The 20,505-nt window shown below is 38.9% G+C and overlaps 1 protein-coding gene across 3 annotated transcripts in view; it reads left to right on the forward strand.

Annotated features, from left to right (window-relative positions):
* Positions 1-20,505, forward strand: part of lyn (LYN proto-oncogene, Src family tyrosine kinase) — a 101,086-nt gene that overhangs the window by 20,457 nt on the left and 60,124 nt on the right. For 2 of the 3 annotated variants that reach the window (XM_052023973.1, XM_052023975.1), the window contains exon 1: positions 3,385-3,580. The exons of the other annotated variant lie outside the window; for it this stretch is intronic. The gene's annotated coding sequence lies outside the window, so the exon portion shown is untranslated. Of the gene's footprint in view, positions 1-3,384; positions 3,581-20,505 lie in introns of those variants that run through there. 3 annotated transcript variants of the gene reach the window in all.

Raw genomic sequence — 20,505 nt, forward strand, 5'->3', positions numbered from 1 at the left:
GATGTGACTAAACACATCGATGAAGGGAGAGCAGTAGATGTAGTGTATATGGATTGCAGAAAGGCATTTGATAAGGTACCCCATGCAAGGCTTATTGAGAAAGCAAGGAGGCATGGGATCCAAGGGGACATTGCATTCAGGATCCTGAACTGCCTGGCCCACAGAAGGCAAAGTGTTGTTGTTGAAGGTTCGTATTCTGCATGGAGGTCAGTGACCAGTGGTGTACCTCAGGGATCTGTTCTGGGACCCTTGCTCTTTGTGATTTTTATAAATGACCTGGATGAGTAAGTGGAGGGATTGGTTAGTAAGTTTGCGGATGACGCAGAAGTTGGAGGTGTTGTGGATAGTGTGGAGGGCTGTCAGAGGTTACAGTGGGACATAGATAGGATGCAAAGCTGGACTGAGAAATGGCAGATGCAGTTCCACCCAGATAAGTGTGAAGTGGTTCATTTTGTTAGGTCAAATATGATGGCAGAGTATAATATTAATGGTAGGACTCTAGGCAGTGTGGAGGATCAGAGGGATCTTGGGGTCCGAGTCTATAAGATGCTCAAAGCAGCTGCACAGGTTGGCTCTGTGGTTAAGAAGGCATATGGTGTATTGTCCTCCTTCAACCGTGGAATTGAATTCAGGAGTCGAGAAGTAATGCTGCAGCTAGATAGGACCCTGGTCAGACCCCACTTGGAGTACTGTGCTCAGTTCTGGTCACCTCACTATAGGAAGGATGTGGAAGCCATAGAAAGAGTGCAGAGGAGATTTACAAGGATGCTGCCTGGAATGCGGAGCATGCCTTATGAAAGCAGGTTGAAGGAACTCGGCCTTTTTTCCTTGGAGTGATGGAGGATGAGGGGGGGACCTGATAGAGGTATATAAGATGATGATAGGCATTGATCGGGTAGATAGTCAGAGGCTTTTTCCTAGGGCTTAAATGGTTGCCACAAGAGGACATAGGTTTAAGGTGCTGGGGAGTAGATATAAGGGAGATGTCAGGGGTAAGTTTTTTACTCAGAGTGGTGAATGTGTGGAATGAGCTACCGGCAACGGTGGTGGAGGTGGATACAATGGGGTCTTCTAAGAGAATTTTGGATAGGTACGTGGAGCTGAGAAGAATAGAGGGCTATGGGCCTCTAAGGTAGGGACATGTTTGGCACAGCTTTGTGGGCCGAAGGGCCTGAATTGTGCTGTAGGTTTTCCATGTCCAGACAACATTCAAACATTGGCTGATAAGTGAAAAGTAACATCTGCACAATGAAAATGCCAGGCAATGACCATGTCCAGCAAGGGAGATTATAACCACCTGTCATGACATTGGATGGATGACTACCCCACCATCAACATTCTGTCGGACTATGGACAAGAAACTCAACTAGACCAGCTACATATCTAACATAGCCATGAGAGCAGGTCAGAGGCTGGGTATCCTTTGGCTAATAATTTACTTCCTGGCACCCCAAAGTCTTTCAACCATCTGCAAGGCACAATTTAGGAGTATAACTGAACATACTACATGTGCCTGGATGAATGGAGTTCTACTTGAGAAGTTTAACCTAGGACAAAGTAGCCTACTTGATTGGCTCCTGAGTGACTATATTAGCATTCATTTCATCTACCAATGGAGCACAGTGACTGCAGAATGTACTATCTACATAATGCACTGCAGTTACTCATCCAGTCTACTCTAATAGGTCCTCCTAAACACTCAAGTTCCTCCTCCAAGTAGGACAAAGGCAGCAGCCGCATGGCAACACCACCATCTGCAAGTTCCCCTCCAAGCTGCAGACATCCTGACTTGGAAATGTAATGGTTTTCCTTCAATGTTCCTGAGGCTAAATCCTGGAACTCCCCACCCAACAACACAGTGGGTGAACCATCATCAGTGCGTCACAGAAGGTGGCTCATCACCAACTTCTCAAGGGTAATTGGGGATGGAGTAAAACCGTTGGCTTTGCCAGTAATGCCCAGATCCTGAAAAACAAATACATTATGAAACTTGTGTTTTATTTAATATATGCCAGATTAATTAATTGAATTTATATTCTCCAGCTGTTGTACTGGCATTTGAATTCCTGTTGCAAGACCATCACTCCAGATCTCTAGTTTATTTGTCCTCTAATTTAACTGCAATGTTTCCATTCATTTCCTCAGGCAGATGATACTAACAGTGTACAGAATATAATTTGCTCATTTAAAAAAAAAACAAATAAAACTACATCTCCCACAAGTGAATTGAACCTTATAGGGAAGTTTCCATTAATTTAGATATTTGCAGGCCTTCCAAGAGTTTTTTAAGGCACAAGGACAAAAAATAATTCCCTCAAAGCTTTTCAAGAAAAATGTGTACGCTACTGGAGAACAAAACTGGTAACTAGTTCCATTGCTCAGACATTGATTTTAAGGAATATATATAAATGTGTCTTCAGCTATGATAAACAATGCCATTTTATCCCACTTAAATACATCAAGCAATGTTTTTGTTTTAAAAGCAATGAAGGATACATTTTCTAATACACTGTTCTGATGCCATTGTTTGTGAAAAATTCTGTCTTTGGTGATATGCAAATATGTTTGAGTACAAACTGGAACAAAAGATTCCATTTCTTGTAATGAGCATGAATTTGAGCACAATTTGTGCCCAAATTATCAATTACACCCTGAGCGGAAACTCTACTCCACTATTTTAAGAATACTGTAAACTTGCTTTTCCTGCTTTTGTCACCGTTTCCATGGTTGTAATAAAGATGACCAATGAGCATCAAGTAGACTTGCATAGCAAGTAGAATTCCTAAATATCTGCAATAAGTATAGCTGTTAGTTTTGAGCGTTAATGTGGCCGAACAAAAATAGTGTTAATGGAGCATTTTCCTTCAAGTTTGAATAACTCCTGAATCACAAGTTTACTTTGTCCCATTGATTTCCTGATTCAATTCCACAAAGGCCAGAAGTCACTTCTATCTCAGTATTTTGACATCACATGAAAATGCATTATAGGCTTTCTACCCAGCTACAAAGTTTGGTATTGGAATCATGTTGTGGGTTTCTGTTAATAATTGCCCTTTTGAGACTTCAAATAGTGTGTTGGAACTTAAGTTAAAAAAAATACTACAACAGAAGCCTTTCTGGCAAATATATTTAGAAAAGCTTTGAACTGAATTCTCTTACTCTTATTTACTGTCTCACTGGTTTCTTAGCCAAGTAACTGGATTGAAGTCCTGTTGTATCTCAGCCAAAACTGTCAACGTTTGTGTCATTAGTGAAGAGTAGGCTGGGAAATTTACTGTAGACTCATGCAAATTGTGTAGCCAGTCTGGGTTGGGGAGCTTATTTGATTTATGTAAACACCAGGAAGTAGTGTGTGAAAAAAAAAGCACCAGTTAGTTCCTCAATTTTAGCTGTGCCACGGAGTGGATTAAGCAGCTGTTACTTTGAAGTAGTTTCTTCTCAATGTCACACAAATTTTGGTGTGTGTTTTTAAATAATAGAAAGTCTACATGAGGACAATTTCCCTTGAATCCGTTGAAAATTGACACTTGGTACGGCCATAAGACCAACTTTATCTGATTCCCATTTGTACATCGGGGAAGTAAGTGAATTTCAGTTTCTGAACTGTTTCTGTGTGAGCGAAGTGAAGAAGGTATTGAACTTTATCCCTTGTGTAAAACATTCAGTATTTTGATGTTAAAGGATTAGTAGTAGTGTTAAAATGATGCACGGAGCAATTTATTATGAATATGTAAGCTAACATACTACCAGAGGAAGTGAATTTTTTTAATGTTTATCTTTGGAGCTCTTAGACATAAAAATCATTTAAAGTGCTTCCCCTGGCAATGACTAAATACTGGAAAATTTTATTTTAAACTAAATAGGGTTTCCTTTTTTTAAAAAAAGATCACAGTAAACATTGACTGTCCTGCAGCTCTCTTTTTTTTAAGGACAAAAAAGGCATAAAGCTAGAAGTTTGCAAGGCAATTGTAAACTTCTACTTTTAAAGAAAATGGTGTTGGAACTGAAAATAGAACCATATTTTCTGATGAAGAATGATTATTGAGATTTGATCTTTACTTAATCTCTGCCTGGTAAGCTTGTGGAGCAGATTGGAATGTTTTATGATGTTAAAAAACCATATAGGTGCAAGCTATTGTTACATATATCAATCATTAAATGCTTATTTTCAATAAACTTTCAAACATTTCAGTTGTTTTGGATATCTGCTACCAATGAGATGATAAAATATAATAACTTTATAATCGGGTATTAAACTGAAAATAGTACAACTATTTTTCCTTTCATGACTAATGTTTTTAACACTGCACTATTTAGCAAAGGCAACAGTCAAAATTATCATTTTCATTAAATGCTTGTATTCTATTAAATTGACCATATGTCATACTGTATCTTTAGCTGGTTAGGGTGTAGAGGAATATTTTCTGTCTAGATATGCTCATGGATATTTTCAATGCTGTTGTTTGGTGATACAGAAAGGGAACTCTGGGCTAACCTTGAACAGTTTGAGGCAGGCAAATGAATTCTTGGGAGAGTCACTGTCAGTTAAAACTGGGTTTGAACCATATTAAAGGGCAGGTATAACAGAATGTGTAAGGATATGCTAACCATTTGAGGATGCTTCATGGTAAGGAGATTGAAGAAAATAAAAAAAGAGGTTGAATCCATTCAGAAGAAAAAGAACATGAAAATAATGACTTTATTTTTATACAAAGTATGTTTCCCAGTTATCTACAGTCTTGCAATAAAATCCTAAAACAGATCTTATTGGCTAATGTGGGTCTTTTTAGATTGTAACACCTGTATTAAACTACCATTTATACTTTCCATAATACAGATAAATGGGTTTCATTGAAATTAAGGAGTTGACTTATTACTTAATGAATTTAAAAAAGGATTTTTAAAGGAGATGGGTATGACCCTTCAGAGAAGCTTAAATGCTAGATTTGTTCTATTAAGTTATCAAGCATCTCCCCATTCCTCCCCACAATTTCATCCCCTGGAAATCTGAAATAAGACCAGGAAATGCACATCAGTTAGAGGAGCAACAGTAGAAATGTGAATAACCAGTGTTCATATCAATTGATCTGTTAACCAGTTTACATTTGAAATGTTCAGCCATTTAGGATAGAATTCATAAGCGTGTATTTTTCCACACGTTAGCATAATTCAATTCAGTCTGAGCATAGTCAGTTCACTTTCACTATTGAACAGTTGCTGCTTTGCTGAGATACTGTACTTTAGAAGGGGTATTAAACCAAAGGCTTGCCTATCTGATCAGGAGGATGTCACTTTCCCACAAAGAGTTGTTCTTTCTGAACATCAGCTATTTGAAAATATTACCATGAGACAAATTACCTAGCCGTTCATGTCAGTACCATTTGGCAGACCTTTGTGTATTGCATTTTCAGTGAAAGTCTGATAAGCACCGAATATGGGCACAAACATTTTGTTCCTGTACCAGCTGTTTGGTAGATCCCAAACCTGTTCTTTAGTTATGATGTGTAAATTCATTCCTTCAATTATTTATCCGATTTCCTTTCGAAAGTTTTCGCTATTTTTTCATGTCTCATTCAGTTTCTTGTTGATGACCTTAAATACGTGGCCTCTGATTACTGATCCATCTGACAATTGAAATACATTCTCCTAAAATCATTCATAATTTGGAATAATTTCATAAATCTTAACAAATGAAAGTAATAAAACTTGCAGATACTGGAAATCTGAAATAAAAACAAAATGCTGGAAACACTGAAGCTCATGTGGCATCAGTGGAAAGAGAAAAATGATTGCTGTTTCAGGTTTAAGCCTCTTTAGTTCTGACGGAGGTTCTTCAGCCTGAAATGTTGATCCTGTTTCTCTTCTGGCAGATGTTGCCCGGCCTGATTTATTTGCAGGATTTTCTGTTTTTACTCCACTAAACTTTCTTTACTCTGAGGACAATGACAGCTTCTTTAGTCTCTCCACAGAAGGTAAGGATCCCACCAGAGGGGGAAGCTAACTATGTCACACTGGTTGTTCCTATTTTGGTTTTACTGAGAAAGACTCTCTTCTTCTTCACCTTCTCTTCAAACTTGCCCAGAGGGGAAGACATTATTCAAGCAGAGGCATTACTAGTGTTTCATAAGTGTTTTGCATAACTCCCTTGATTCAATACTCTGGTCTAGAAATTGTCCCATACTTCAGAAGGTACTGTGGGCTAAAAGAACAGACCTTGATGGGAAATGCACACAAAAACCTTGTTTCCTTTAGCTCTGCCATTGTGGAGAAAGCAGAGAGACTTGCAGATGTTGTGGTTTGCGGAGATGAGGGGGTACGCACGCACAGGTTTAAGGAGAAAGCATCAGAGCTTCAGTTGATGGGGATCAATAGTTGGTTGGGGACGTGGAGAGTATTGAATTAGGATTGTGATTGGGCGGGAATGAAAAGGGCAGCAGTAAGGTTGGTGAGTAGAAATTTTACAGAGAACCTACCTATAAACAGGGTTTATATAGCAAAATCCAGAGCAACGCACCAGATTAGCTGGTCCCCTTTGAATCATGTGGAAGTGCTCCACTGTCTTGTGAAGCCATGTTTTTGAACACCTGGCTTGTGCTGTTTGCAGACCACAAGTATGCAAATGTATTTTGCATAAATGATGTTAATATATTATATATGCCATTTGCCATCATTCTACATGTCCAGCCATCTCCATGTGTAAGCTGCCACCACTTCCTGTACTGTTAAATTAGCAGCATCCTCCTTAATAAATTATAATACATTACCATAAAAAATGTATTCATTGTTTCTGAGGTCTATTGGAATAAAGATATTAAAAGTTACTTTTCTTTCTCTCCAGGTTTTTCTAGCAGTTAAAACTAAGTTTGCTGTGCATGGCCCTTAGGAAATACTCAATGTTCTTAAAGACCCAGTAAAATGATTAGCCTTCAGGACAGAGTCTCTGTTTCTTCTAGATCAAATGATCTGCTTGACTAGCAATGTCCTGGTCTGCATTTTTTTTGAAGCCCAGGAAATCCACTTCTGTTTTCTTCCCAGTTATTTCTTAAAACTTATTTACCTCCTTTTCACTTTGTTTACTGAGGGCCATAGCAAAAATGAATAACACAGATATTGCAAGCTACCTACTGGGTCTGCCAAACTATGCTGCATTGTAATGAGTATTGTGTCACGGGTGGTGTTCTGTAGTGTTATAAATGAAATCACCCAAATTCTTCTCAATGCCCATTGCAAGTGAGGATCCCACCAGAGGTGGAAGCTGACTATGTCACATTGGTTGTTCCTATTTTGGTTTTACTGAGAAATAGCTCTTATTTGGGAAAGCTTTAGCTATCCGTAGGTATCATTTTCCGAAGGAATGATGAGAGGAAATTAATTTGTTTGCTTGGTTAATCCAAAGAAAGACCTTCATTTTAATTGTGAAATGATCACATGGAGATGAGAACATGTTTCATTTCAGTTCAGACTTTCAATTCCTTATTCTGGCTTTATTTATAGTTTCAGGGCAGTGCGCTGCTATTCTCTAGAGGTTAAGGTGGATTATCTATTTGGTGTTGTTATTTGCTTAGTGCACCAAATGAGATTTCCACTTTGATTTGAATGCTCTTGACAGTGGAATCAAAATGTTTACTTGATATTGTGTTTCTAATATGAGTTGTTGATCTGGATTGAAACTCAAGTAGTGCACTTTCTAAAATTCTGTTTCTCCCTTTTATGCTTTTCTGTTCCAAGAAAGCTATTTTGTCTGAAAGCAAAGGGAAGGGTGTTCTTTGGAGAGGTAAGCGGTTTGCCCCTTTCCTATCAGTCATGCCCAACATGTTGCTCTAAAGCTGGCTGTCAATTGGTTTGAAAGCTCAGTAAATATCATATTTCCCACATCCTTCTGCTGGTTGTTATGTGAGCAAATGGATAAAATATATGTTCAATGCACAAATTATTTACCTGGCAGAAGATGGTTATGATTTTGCCATTTGGGATTTTAACAGAAGAGGGAGTAAGGACCCCCACTCAAATCTGGCACATTTCCTTTGTACATAGTGTATTAGGCCTTGGTGCTACTGGGACCTGTGTACTTTTACCAGGTGGCCTATGCAAGGAGACTATTGTGGTTTTACCATCAGGTTCAGATTTTGGGAAGAGAATCTGTTCCAGAAGAATCTCAAGCAGATGATTTTCTACAAATTTCCCTTTTCTGGAGTAGCAGTACCATGTCTCCCGCCCTCCCCAACTTCCCTAAAGTGGAACTCCCATGAGATAGACCTGGAGGTCTATCAGTCCATTGGCTCTGTTTTGGCAGCTGACCTGGGAGTTAAAGCAGCCCAAATCTCATTCCTGTAGCATTGCTTGAATTATTAATTCTCCTTACTCCCCACTTGCCTGAAGTTAAATTGGAGATTATTAATATCTTTAATTAGAGATAAATTGGCTTTACTTTTTATGCTTGTGTGGGAATTGATGTGCACAAACATCCTGGATGAGTGAACAACAAGATCTTTGGGGTTTTTCACTCCTGAGCATCCATCCTATAGTTGGGTTCAGACACCCAGTAGGGACCATTGCCTCAGCCAGCAGCCACAAATTGGAATCCTGACATCAGGTGACAACTGGGAATAAATATTTCTGGGAATTGGATGAATAAAGTAAAAGAGGTAATGGTGGCTTGATGGGCCAAATGGCCCTTTCCCATGCCCTACGGAAAGACTCAATCAGGGGCTAGTTGGGAGCAAAGGTGGCCCAAGTTTCCCTAGTGGGGTGAAAAAGAGCTCTTTTGCTCCACAAGGCAACTTGTACACAATTGAAACCCAATCTACCAGGCCTCTACTGAGTTGTTATCATTCAGGTCTTGGGTCAATATGGCAGAATAAGGATCGAATTTACACATTCAGAGGACACCACAGGTAATCCAGGTTTAAAGTTAGCTAATGGATAGGAAATGAAGATGTGAAGCAAATAGTTGATACACAATTATTTGGATTCTAACATGGGAGAAGCACATCAAAAGCTGCTGCTGATGTAAGTAGGAGACTAAATAGGACTAAGTGAGGAGGACTGTGTATGACTTTGAGGAGGAAAAGAAAGCAGTTTGGTAGACAGCCAGTACAAGATGCAGTTTAATGTGGATAACTTTGTACAGGTGATCCCCACATTAAGGGGGTTGCTTTCCCAGAAACAGTCCATATCGTAATTTCCTGTGTCACAAAACTGCGTCATCTGCACATGCGTCAAGAAATGTGAGTTGAAAAAAATAAATCTCATGTTGAATTATTTACTGTTTTTTCATGCAAATTCCATGAGAGCAAATTTGATTCCATATCTCAGCCTTTTGGGTAGTGATTGGTGAATTGTGTAAGGGTGAATTTCCATAAACGGAATGGCCATAACATAGCGGTTGGCGGTAATGGTTTTTGGAACAACATACCAGAACTATAGTTATACTCTAAAGAAATACTGAACAATGTGGAACAGAGAAATCGAGGACTTCAATAAATTATTCTTTGAAAATTAGGTTTCCAGTAAATAGAGCTGCAACAACGTGTTAGCAGCACTTTGAACTTTCTGGACAATGAAGGAATAGAAGAAGAAATGAGGATTGATAAATCAATAGGAAACTGGTTTAGCTCCAGTTACACTGTGCAATTTTGCTATTGGTATTGGTTTATTATTGTCACTTGTACCGAGGTACAGTGAAAAGCTTGTCTTACATACCAATCGTACAGGTCAATTCATTACACGATGCAGTTACATTGAGTTAGTACAGAGTCCATTGATGTAGTACAGGTAAAAACAATAACAGTGCAGAGTAAAGTGTCGCAGCTACAGAGAAAGTGCAGCGTAATAAGGTGCAAGGTCACAACAAGGTAGATCATGAGGTCATAGTCCATCTCATTGTATAAGGGAACAGTTCAATAGTCTTATCACAGTGGGATAGAAGCTGTCCTTAAGTCTAGTGGTACGTGCCCTCAGGCACCTGCTTATTCATCAAAATGACGATAAATACGGTAAGGAAGATCTTGTCAGAACTATTTTTTTCTGATTGAGATGTGGTCTAATGAAAGGCCATCTCCTCTGCTAGGATGCAAGTGATGGGAAATGTGGTGGTCATGGGTTTATAATAATCACATGTAAAATTTGAGCACCTCCTCAATTCACATGGGCCCTTTTCTCATTCCAAAAAAAACTTGGTGTCTTCTGGAAATTACTGTTTTAGTTTATTAATTCAATTCAAAATAATCTATGTACACAATATTGAAAGAAAACAAAACCTCAAGATTACTCCAACCCCACAATAATCCTTTCCCTAATTTTCTCTGACCAATACGTCTCAACTCCATTTAATTTTACTTTATCTGATTTGCTTCTTTTCCTTTAGTGATCTATTACTCAGAATTCATCTGCTTTTATCCATCATTCTTAAGTTGTAAGCCTTGTGTTTGCTTCTTCAGAGACTCCGAAAGCCTAGAAATGGCACTGTATTTCCATTTTGCTGGAAGATTTTATTTAGCTAAAATGGCAAACTATTCATTCAAAAATAACATTCCAGTTTTGGTCAGACAAATCCATGCTAAAGTACCATAAAGAGAGGGAATGTAACATCATTTGGAGAATTTTGATTGAACAATTGGAAAAAAAATAGAAAATGAAAGAAAGGAAGGGCAGGGATATAAAATAGTTCCATCTGGGGAGACCTCATTGGTATGAACACAACTGATTGTCTGCTGTGATTTATGATTCCTGGTGGACTTTGTCTTATCAGATGGGAGCTGCTGAACGTAATCTGGTTCAGTGCAGTTCAACATCTGTCTTTATTTTTAGAAATAATGATTCCGCCTTTCTAGTTAATGCCTGATTTGACTTGTCCCAATCATTTCCTTCTCTATCAATAGAACTGATCAAAAGCAACCTAAGAAGAATTATTTCAGACTCATAAGAGTGCAGTCAAATGTGTTGAAAGAGCAGTGTTAATGTATAAAACTTTCTAAGATGTGTGCTAGGGACATTTTTGGCTGAAATGTAATACCATGTCACATAAGGACACAATACAAATGGCCAGGTAATTTATTGGGATTGTTTTTGAGGTCTGGTGAATAAATTTGATGTCAAAACAGCTGCAATGCAGGCAGCACAGCAAGGCAATGGAAATAAACAGTGCACCAGACTTGGGGAAGCATAGTTTTCAGTGAGATATACTGTTGAGGAGCTATTGACATACTGATTCCATGACAGAATTTGAATCCAAAAATGAGAACCTGAATCTTGGTTGTTACTGGAGTGTGAATCAATGTAAGTCATTGTGTTGATTAGAGAAAACAACTTGGTGTGAGTCAGGAGATAAGTCAACTCATGGAGGGGATATGGATTCAGATCAGGATCAAATAAATCACTAGAGTTACAAGCAGACAGACACAGCAGTAATATGGATTTCTCTTCCTAGAGCTTTCTATTTATTGATTCTAAGCTTAGAATGCCCATTTACACTCAGAATTTTTACCACTTTTTGAGGGGGTTGATGGGAGACTTCTTCCTGCTTATGAAGAATGGTTGGCTGTTTGCCTGTTATGTTTTTGCTTAGTACTACTGACTCTGAAACCAATGCAATCAGCAGAACCTTTAAAGATTAAGTCAAGGCAGATATTCAGATACTCTACCTTTATTTAGAACAAAACTCCAAATCCATTGCTTCAGATCCTACTCCATGACTCTGTTATCAGTTCAGCAGTGGGAAGAAACTATTGTATGGACAAAATTATAAAGCCATGCTGCTTTGCTTATTCCAGTGTTGCAGTGTCAATATTAAAAATGCCCATGGCCTCTTCGAAAAAAAATTGATAATAAATAATATATCAATCAATCCCATTGATTAACTTGTCACTCAACTGCTACATTTAATGGTATCTTCTGTGCATAATATCCATTGTTGTCCACCTTGGATTTCACTTGGAAGGGACTGAACAAATATTTTGGAAAGTGAAATGTACTTTTGAATCCTCATCATGACTGAAATTTGCTTGCTTGTCCATTTCCTTCAAAATCCATGGGAATTTGCTTTGTATATTGAAGGCTGGCTTCTTGTTTGGGGAGAGTGGTTTATTTCACTGAGATTAATTTAATTTAACCTGTCACCAGAATGCTTCCAGTGTTTTGAGGATTAGAGGTCTTGTATATGGATGATATCCAGTCAACATAGACTCAGACAATGCCTCATTTTGATGCACCTAATTTTTTATTCCACCTGCTTGTATGAAGGTCAAGAAATGAAAGCATTCAGGTTAAATCACTGGAACTTTTGTGTAAAATATATATTTTTTAACTTTGGTTTTCAATCTGCATGATGGGCAGTCTATTTAAAAAGTATGAAATTGCCAATTAAATGCCAAACACAAACTTCGTTTCAGTCTGAGATCTAAAATAGAAATTACAGGAATTGGCAGAAGACTTCCTCATCCTTGAGAAGTTTCTGTAAAGTTTAGCATGCCTGCAGTCCTAATTTTAAACCAAAGCACAAGAAGAGAAATGATAACACATTTTAAAAGTATGGAAAGCTCTGCAAATAAACTTAATTTTGTACTTAGTTTTCTTTCTGATTCCAGTGAGAGTATGTTGTGGGATCCTTTAACATTAGTCTGTTCTACTAGAGCCAAACTTCAAACTCTATAAGTGACTTGAGATTTTAAAAAATGTCCTGAGATTGAAATGGTAATTATCAAAACAACATTGTAAATTGATCACTCTCAATATGATCTCCACCATTTCAATATGCCAAAGGACAAACTCCAATCTAATGTATGCAAATGAGTTATGGAGAGAGTATGTTAAACTGAAGAAGAATTCCTTCCTTCAGCTGAACATGCTCTTAATAAAGTTTTCAAAATTTTATGGACATTGGTAAATGGAATCATCATAACTTGTTTGGCAAATGTTCTGTAACTTACAATGTGGGAAACTGAAAATAAATGTGTGTTTTATACTTACTCACTGCATACAAGAGTTAGCAATTGTGTTGAGGGGAGATTGTAGCAAATTTAAGATTTTTTTCACTAAAGAACTAGTTGAGGTGAAATACAATGTAGTATTCCTGCTGTCAGAGATTGCAAATAGCAGATGGATTATGTTAACACAGCTAGTTGCAGGGGTATAAATTTACTTGAACAAACTTCCTGTAGTAACTATGGGCAGCAAATACTTTCACAGCTTGATACATAGTGAAGTAATTCTTGTATAGTGGCTTGCTGTTACGTTTGTAATTGAAATGTACTAACAATAGACAGTATCTGGGAGAGTTAATCATGAATACACCATGCACTCAATTCTCTTGTGTCCTTCCTTTCATGAAGACCCCAATAAGCATTGAAAATTATTTTCATATTATCAATGAATGCCTTTGTTACCCCAGATTTGCCCCACACTTATTAAATCTTCCCTGTATGGCATCCCACCACCTGTCACCCTGCTGCTCAAGAGGTTGAAATCGGAGCCTGACTGAAGTGTAACAAAATCAACAGCAAAACCTTCTATTTATTTCAGGCCATGCTGTGATAAATGTCCTGTGGTATAACAGGTTTAAGGACAAGAGTTGAAGAGGTTCATTTTTAGGGAGGTGGGATTGTTTGGAACTGTGTAGAGGGGGAATTTCAAATATTAGAGCCTTGACCACTAACATTTCAGCTGCCAATGATGGAGCAATTAAAAGTTTCAATGCTTAACAGCCCCACATTGAAGGGGGAGGGGGGGGGTGCAAGTTTGGAGGTAATTATAGTTAGAGAAGGCTAAGCCTTGGAAGGATTTGAAAACAATGAATATATTCAGAATCAAAGGATTCTTTTAATTGTAAGTCAATGTAGAGCAACAAGAAAAGGAGTGATTAATGAATAGAATTTAATGATAAGTCAGATCATGGGCAGCAGGATTCTGTGTAACCTCAAGTTTACAGGCAGGACAATGATGGAGGCTAAGCAACAGTGCATTGGAACAAATGTAAAGCCAGCGAAGGTTTGAATAATGATTTTGGCAGCTGTGGTCAATGTTATGAAAATTCACAATCTAAATGAAGCAGCAAAATGTGGTTTTATGACACAAGTTGTGAACAGTTCAGTCCTGCCTCAGGAAGTTGCCAAGGAAGGGGATGGAGCTAGGGCTAGGAAATGGAATAAAACGGTAATTGATGGAAATATTCAGTAGGTCAGGTAGTGTCTGTTGTCAGATTTGATGTTGATTTTGTCAGAACTTGGGAATGGTGTTGGTGGTGGAGACAAAAGTCTGTCGTTTAGTCTTCCAGTTATTTAGGTGGATGAGATTCCTGTTTATCCAATATTGGATGTCAAAGAGGGTCTGACAACTTGGGACAGGGGAAGAGGACAGAGGTGATGGTGAGTTAAGCATAGAAAGCAATGTGATGTTTTCAGATGGCATTGGCCAGGAATAGTTCTGAGATACAAAATATAGATGTTAATGATAGATCCTCAAGTTGTCCCAGAATTAACCAGTGGTAGAGAGAAGCTATTACAATCTTTCAAGATGTAAAAGGGATTGATAAATGGAACCTTCAGAAATTGTTTGACAGATATTCTGTAACCTGCAACTGAGGTGCCTGAAGTGAATGTGTCTTTTATATTTAATCACTACTTGGAGGAAGATGAAATATTGGATTGAGGATGTGAAGACCTTGATCAACATGGTCTCTAGTCGTCAGTGTCATTTGTGATTTTGCTAAGAACCATTTTATTTCTTTGGCAAGGAGGGATAACCAGGAAAGGGAATTTAGGCACAGACTTGGGTGACAGGATTAAGCCAAATGACTATGGAGGGGAAAGTTAAGGTGAAGATGAGGCCATACTTTGGATGTACAGAGAACTGGAGAGTGTTGAGATAATATTAGTAAGTCAGCAAGATTTTATATAGTCTCTCAAAATAAAATATTCTTGTATAATAAAATAAAGAATTGGCAAACCAATAACTATATATATGAATTTTATTGATCTTGGGGATGTCAAAAGGTTTGGACACATGCATTGCTTGATCTTTGGGTTGGATGTACCAAATTGGATGGCTGGGTCAGGAATATTCAGGTAAGTAAGCTTAGAAAATGGAACAAGTGAGGGACAACGATTTGAAGAGGGAGGAGATTCCTGTGTGGTGGTGGTGAGGGAACAGAACACTGTCAACATGATCAGTTGAATCAGGGAGCTGGAAGGGAAGTTGTGGGGTAACAATTTAGGAACATAAGAATTAAAAGCAAGAGTAGGCTATTCAGTCCCTGGCATCTGCTCCACCATTCATTAAGACCATAGTTGATCTTTTACCCTGGCACTGCTTCCTTGTACTAATCCCACATTCTTTGAATTTTTTTGCATATACTGAGTGACTGAACTTCCACAGCCTCCTTGAAGATAATTCAAAAGATTTCTTATCCACTCTTCATCTTCCGTCTGACCTCTTACTTTGAGACTGTAACCACTGGCTATGTAAACCCTAGTGCAGGAAATCATTATCTCTACATTTATCCTTGTAACTTGCATGTAATTCACCTAAATGTGAGAGTATAGGCCTAATCTGTTTAATTCCTTCTTGTATGATAAACATGCCACATTGGGAATCAATCTGGTGAGCCTTTGTTGGATATCCTCTATTGTAAATATAAGCTTCCTTGTGTAGTGAGACCAGACTGGTACACACATTCCAGGTGTGGTCTCACCAGAGTCGTATTTAATTGGAGTCTTCTACTCAAATTGCAATAACAGTCAACTCATTGCTTGCCTTTCTAATTACTTGCTCCACTTGCAATGCTTTGTGAAAAGGGACATGCAGTTCCCTCTGAACACCAACACTTTTTGATCTCCTGTCGTTTTAAAAAATGTCTGCTATTTTCTACCCAAACAGATGACTTCACACTTTTCCACATTATTTTCCATCTGCCTTTTACTTGCCCATTTACTTGTTAGTATCCCCCTCGCTGCCCAATGCTACCCAGCTTTGTATCTCAGCAAGCTTGGATATATTGCACTTGACCTCTTCAGGTCATTGATGTGGATTGAGAACAGCTGGTGTCCCAGCACTCCAGCTGTGGCAACCCACTGGTCACAGCCTTCCAAAAAAAATACTTATTTATTCCTACTTTGTTTTCTCTCTTTCAGAGAAAAGGGTTGAGCGATCTGGAGGATTGTCCAGTGGATAAGATGCACTTGGAGAGGGGAGATTGGAAAGAAACCAATGAAATAAGAGGAGGGAGGCTGCAGAGAGTTGATCAGATATCTAGATCTTTGTAACAAATATCCATGAGCTATGTGCACTTGTTGATGAGGGTGTAGAGAATGTAAGTGTGTCTTAAAAAGACTGGATTCTAAGATGGAATACAGTTCCTTAAATCATAAGTAGTTTTGACAGGAGAAATCAGGACCTGAGTACTTTGCGATCTGGGGTCTGGTGCTGTGAACTGCCCCATCCATTAAAGCTGATGTTACTTTAAGAATGGAGGAAAACTGAATGCCTTACTGGACAAAATACTGAAGGTTTGGCTTGTCACCAAACAACCTAACAAACTTCTATGGATTTATTGTTGAAAGTATCCTGATGGGTTACAACATGGTCTGGTGCGGCAATTCGAATGCACAGGGATGTAAGAAGCTGCAGGGAGTAGTGGACTCTGCCCAATGTATCATGGGCACACCCCTCCCCACCATTGGTAGTACCTACAGGAGGTGCTACCTCAAGGCAACATCCATCATTAAAGATGCCCACTATCCAGGCCGTGCCAACTCTTTGCAGCTGCCATTGGGCAGGAGGTACAGAAGCCTGAAGTCCCTTTTCCTTTGTTCTAATTGTGTTTTCTCGTAAAAAAAAAGTGTATAATTTTTGTTTTTCTTGTGAATATTGCTTATCTGCTGGTGATGCTGCTGTGCATACATGTACTTGTGCATGTTACAATTAAGTTGACTTTGACTTGGGTTAGAATAGGACAACAATAGGAGCAATACATGACAAATATGGAGTTAAGGCTGTGAGTTTTGTAATGCTGTGGTGAATGAAGAGCTAAATGTAGTTTTAAGGGGACTGAAAATGTTTTATCCTTCTCTGGAGCTACAAGAATTCTGGTTAGGAGGGGAAAAGGGGTGTGGGGAGAGGGTGATAAAAGGATATGATCAGACCTGGCCTTAGTATGACCATATAAAATGTCAATGTTTTAAAAAAATGGCTCTAAATATAGAAGGACTGCTTAAGGGAGGATAGCAGAAAACTCAGGAGAGAATTTGATAAATTGAGGTAGAGTTTGAAATCTTTAGATGAGAAATCATTGGATAACACGGAGCAAAGCAATGAATATATCTTCTGGACAAGTTTTGTGACCTGTGTGGGTAGTAAAACAAGGATTTTATGAGACGAGAGGTGGAAGAAGATGACGTGCTCTAGAAAGGAGAGAGCCAGAGGGATTGGATTATTATTTGGTAAGCTCTAAACCACTCCTGTAACAGTTTGAATGGGACAAGTGGTGGGAAGTCACAGCCAGACAGGGAGGTGTCATTTAGCAGAAGGTTCAATTAGCCATCCATTTTTTGCTTCCTTTCCCTCAAGTTCATGGTCTTGATGAAACCATCCACAGTAATATTGGCAAGCCCTCATTCACAGTGGTGAGATATTTTGGAGGGAAATGTGGATGGGGTGGTGATAATTGGCAGGGTCCACAGATTCTGCACTGGGGGTTGGGGTGGGAGGTTGGGAATTAAAGAGTACATTGGAAAGATTATTCCCAGAGTTTCTATTTGACAGGATGATCAGGGTGCAAGTTAATGGGTGTTTGTGATTGTTGTTCAGGAGGAGGCAGAGGCATGTGCCCTAGTGAACCCTTTGGGGATGTCTGGAGGGGGACAACTCCAGGCAGATCTCAGAGAGAGTGTCCAGGAACAATGGCAGAAAAATAGATGGGTAGAATGTTGTAAGTTTGGGGTAGCAAGAAAAATGAGTGAAAGCAAAGAGGATTCTAGGAGTGAATGGAAAGTAAATCAAAGGGAGGAAAAGGATAGGAATGGGAGTGATGGGTTGTGGTTTGGAGCAGCAACCAAAACAGATATAAGCAGGCACAGGAAAGACTGAAGTTACCTCGGTCTGGTGGGGGTGGGGATTAAAATAGAGGCCCATGTCTTTGAAAGGCACCCTTCACGCTCACTTCTAAAAACCATTTTGAAGTTGGACTGAGACGTTGGTTCACCCACTTCACTTGCTGGCTGTCAAAGCAAATTTCACAATCTCTCCTGAAACGTATGGCCTTTCAATTTTTAGGGGCTGATGTTCAAGTTCGGTCACATTTTTCCCACATTAAATATAAAAGCTTCCTGCATCTTTTTCAGTTTCCTGTTTCAAGTCCCGGGTTATGTGCCAAAACCCCTCTCCCCACATTGCCCTCTGTCCCTTTGCATCTCCAACAGGGAGCGGAGGAGTAAGCTGATGTCTATTTCCTCCCCAGCAATTATTTTTCCGGTTTTCCTTCCACCGATGTCTCTCCTCCTACCTTCTGGTGTGACTGTTCAGTTGACCATCTGCTAACGGGCTCTGAAATAAGAGAGATCTCTGTTTGATTAATTTAAAACAGACAGTTAGCCACAACGCTTTACAAGCATTATTTTCTTCTGTAGATATTTTCAGTTCCTGCTCTCTGTAACTTCCCCATTATTAAAATCAATGCAAATATATTCTTTCAAAACACAATGCTCAGCACCAACGTATTTCAAAATCCTTAGCGCAAAACAAATCAGTAAAAATCCAGCCGTTCCATCCAACCTGTCCCACAGCACTACAATACTTAGTGCATGATGATGTATACTCTCCCCACCCACCTGGAGCCATGTAACATTCTGCACAGTCAAGTGGGGAAACAAATTTGGGAGATTCTCCACCCTTCTCCTTGGATAATTGAAATCCAACAGATCACATTGCTCTGATTCCCTTTCTAGAATACCAAGCTCCTTTATAAAGTGATCTCTTCTGCTGTGAGTAGACCTAGCTCTTACTTAAAGAATACATCAATTCTGCATTCACATGTGAAACTGTGTTATAAATTCAGTAATCTGTGACATCAGTATTGCTGTCAATTGAAGTACAATTTCAAAGATTTGAGAAGTGCATGGGAGGGGTGCCTGTCAAATTTGGTCCTTTCTCCCCCAAATCCACCCCACCCAACATAGCCCACTCATTCACTACAACCATCAGAATCAGGTTTTCCTATCACTGACATATGTCATGAAATTAGTTGTTTTGCGGCAGTAGTACAGTGCAAGACATAGAAATTACTATTAGCTACAAAAAATAAATAAATAGTGCAAAAGAGGAATAATGAGGTAGTGTTCATGGACCATTTAGAAATCTGATGACAGAGAGGGCGAAGCTGTTCCTGAAATGTGGAGTGTGGGTCTTCAGGCTCCTGTACCTCCTCCCCAAAGGTAGTAACGTGAAGAGGGCATGTCCCATATGGTGAGGGTCCTTAATGATGGATGCCACCTTCTTGAGGTACCATTTCTTGAAGACATCCTCAATGGCGGGGAAGGGTTGTGACCAGACATAACTTCAGTTTTTCCTTTGCCTGGTTATGTGTGTTTTGGTTGCTGCTCCAATCTAGAATCCATAGGATCCAGTTCCACCTTTTTCTCCCTTTGGTTTATTTCTCTCACTCCTAGAATCGTCTTTGACATCATGTCTTCACTCATTTCTTCCACCCTCAAAATTACTACCCCAAACTTGCAGTACTCAACCGATCTATGTTTTGGTTGCTTCTCCTTGCTTGGCTCCCTTGTAAATGGGCCTGGACCAGATCGCTATTAATCTCCAGACTTCCCCAAAGGGCTCATTGAAGCACATTGTCACACTTCAGCCAAATCTGCAAGAAGCCTGTTGAATGGAGATCTGCAGACAGCATCTGCAGTCCACATTTTGCATACCAGTTGTTGCCTTCACCCTGAATACATTGACTGGTCTAAAAAAAAATTACGTTAGAATTGGGGGGATATAGCATAAGATAGATCACAATTCAATCTCAAACATCAGTGAGAATAAAATTCAACTTCAGTTAGCAGAACTTTTCTGAGTGTCAAAGATTAGAATGCAACGTCAGGAAGTGTCAACGTGTGGGAAGAGCTGACAGATATTAAAATTAATCAGAAGGTTAATATAGATCATTACTTTAACTGTGATAAATGTCAGTCAGGCTAATCTCATTTGAAGTAAAATTGTTTAAGCTAGAAATCTAAAGAGAGTTTGGTATTCCAATCTTTACAATTATTCTCTGCGTAATTAAAACCATATTTTTGAATTTTTATTCATTGTATTATGTAAAAATTCAAAATATAGATTTGTAATATGTCTTCATTGGTTTGAATGTCTTTCGTACAATACATTTTGCTGAGGAATATGCATTGAAACTATTGTAATGTGGATCAGAATGACCGGAAAGATTGAAGATTAAAAATGACATTTGGAAAATAGTCTATTAGAGGTTGGGGAAGTGGTAAAGAGGGTGAGAAAGGGTAG

Source organism: Pristis pectinata, chromosome 9, assembly GCF_009764475.1.
Source record: "Pristis pectinata isolate sPriPec2 chromosome 9, sPriPec2.1.pri, whole genome shotgun sequence".
NCBI lineage: Eukaryota > Metazoa > Chordata > Chondrichthyes > Rhinopristiformes > Pristidae > Pristis > Pristis pectinata.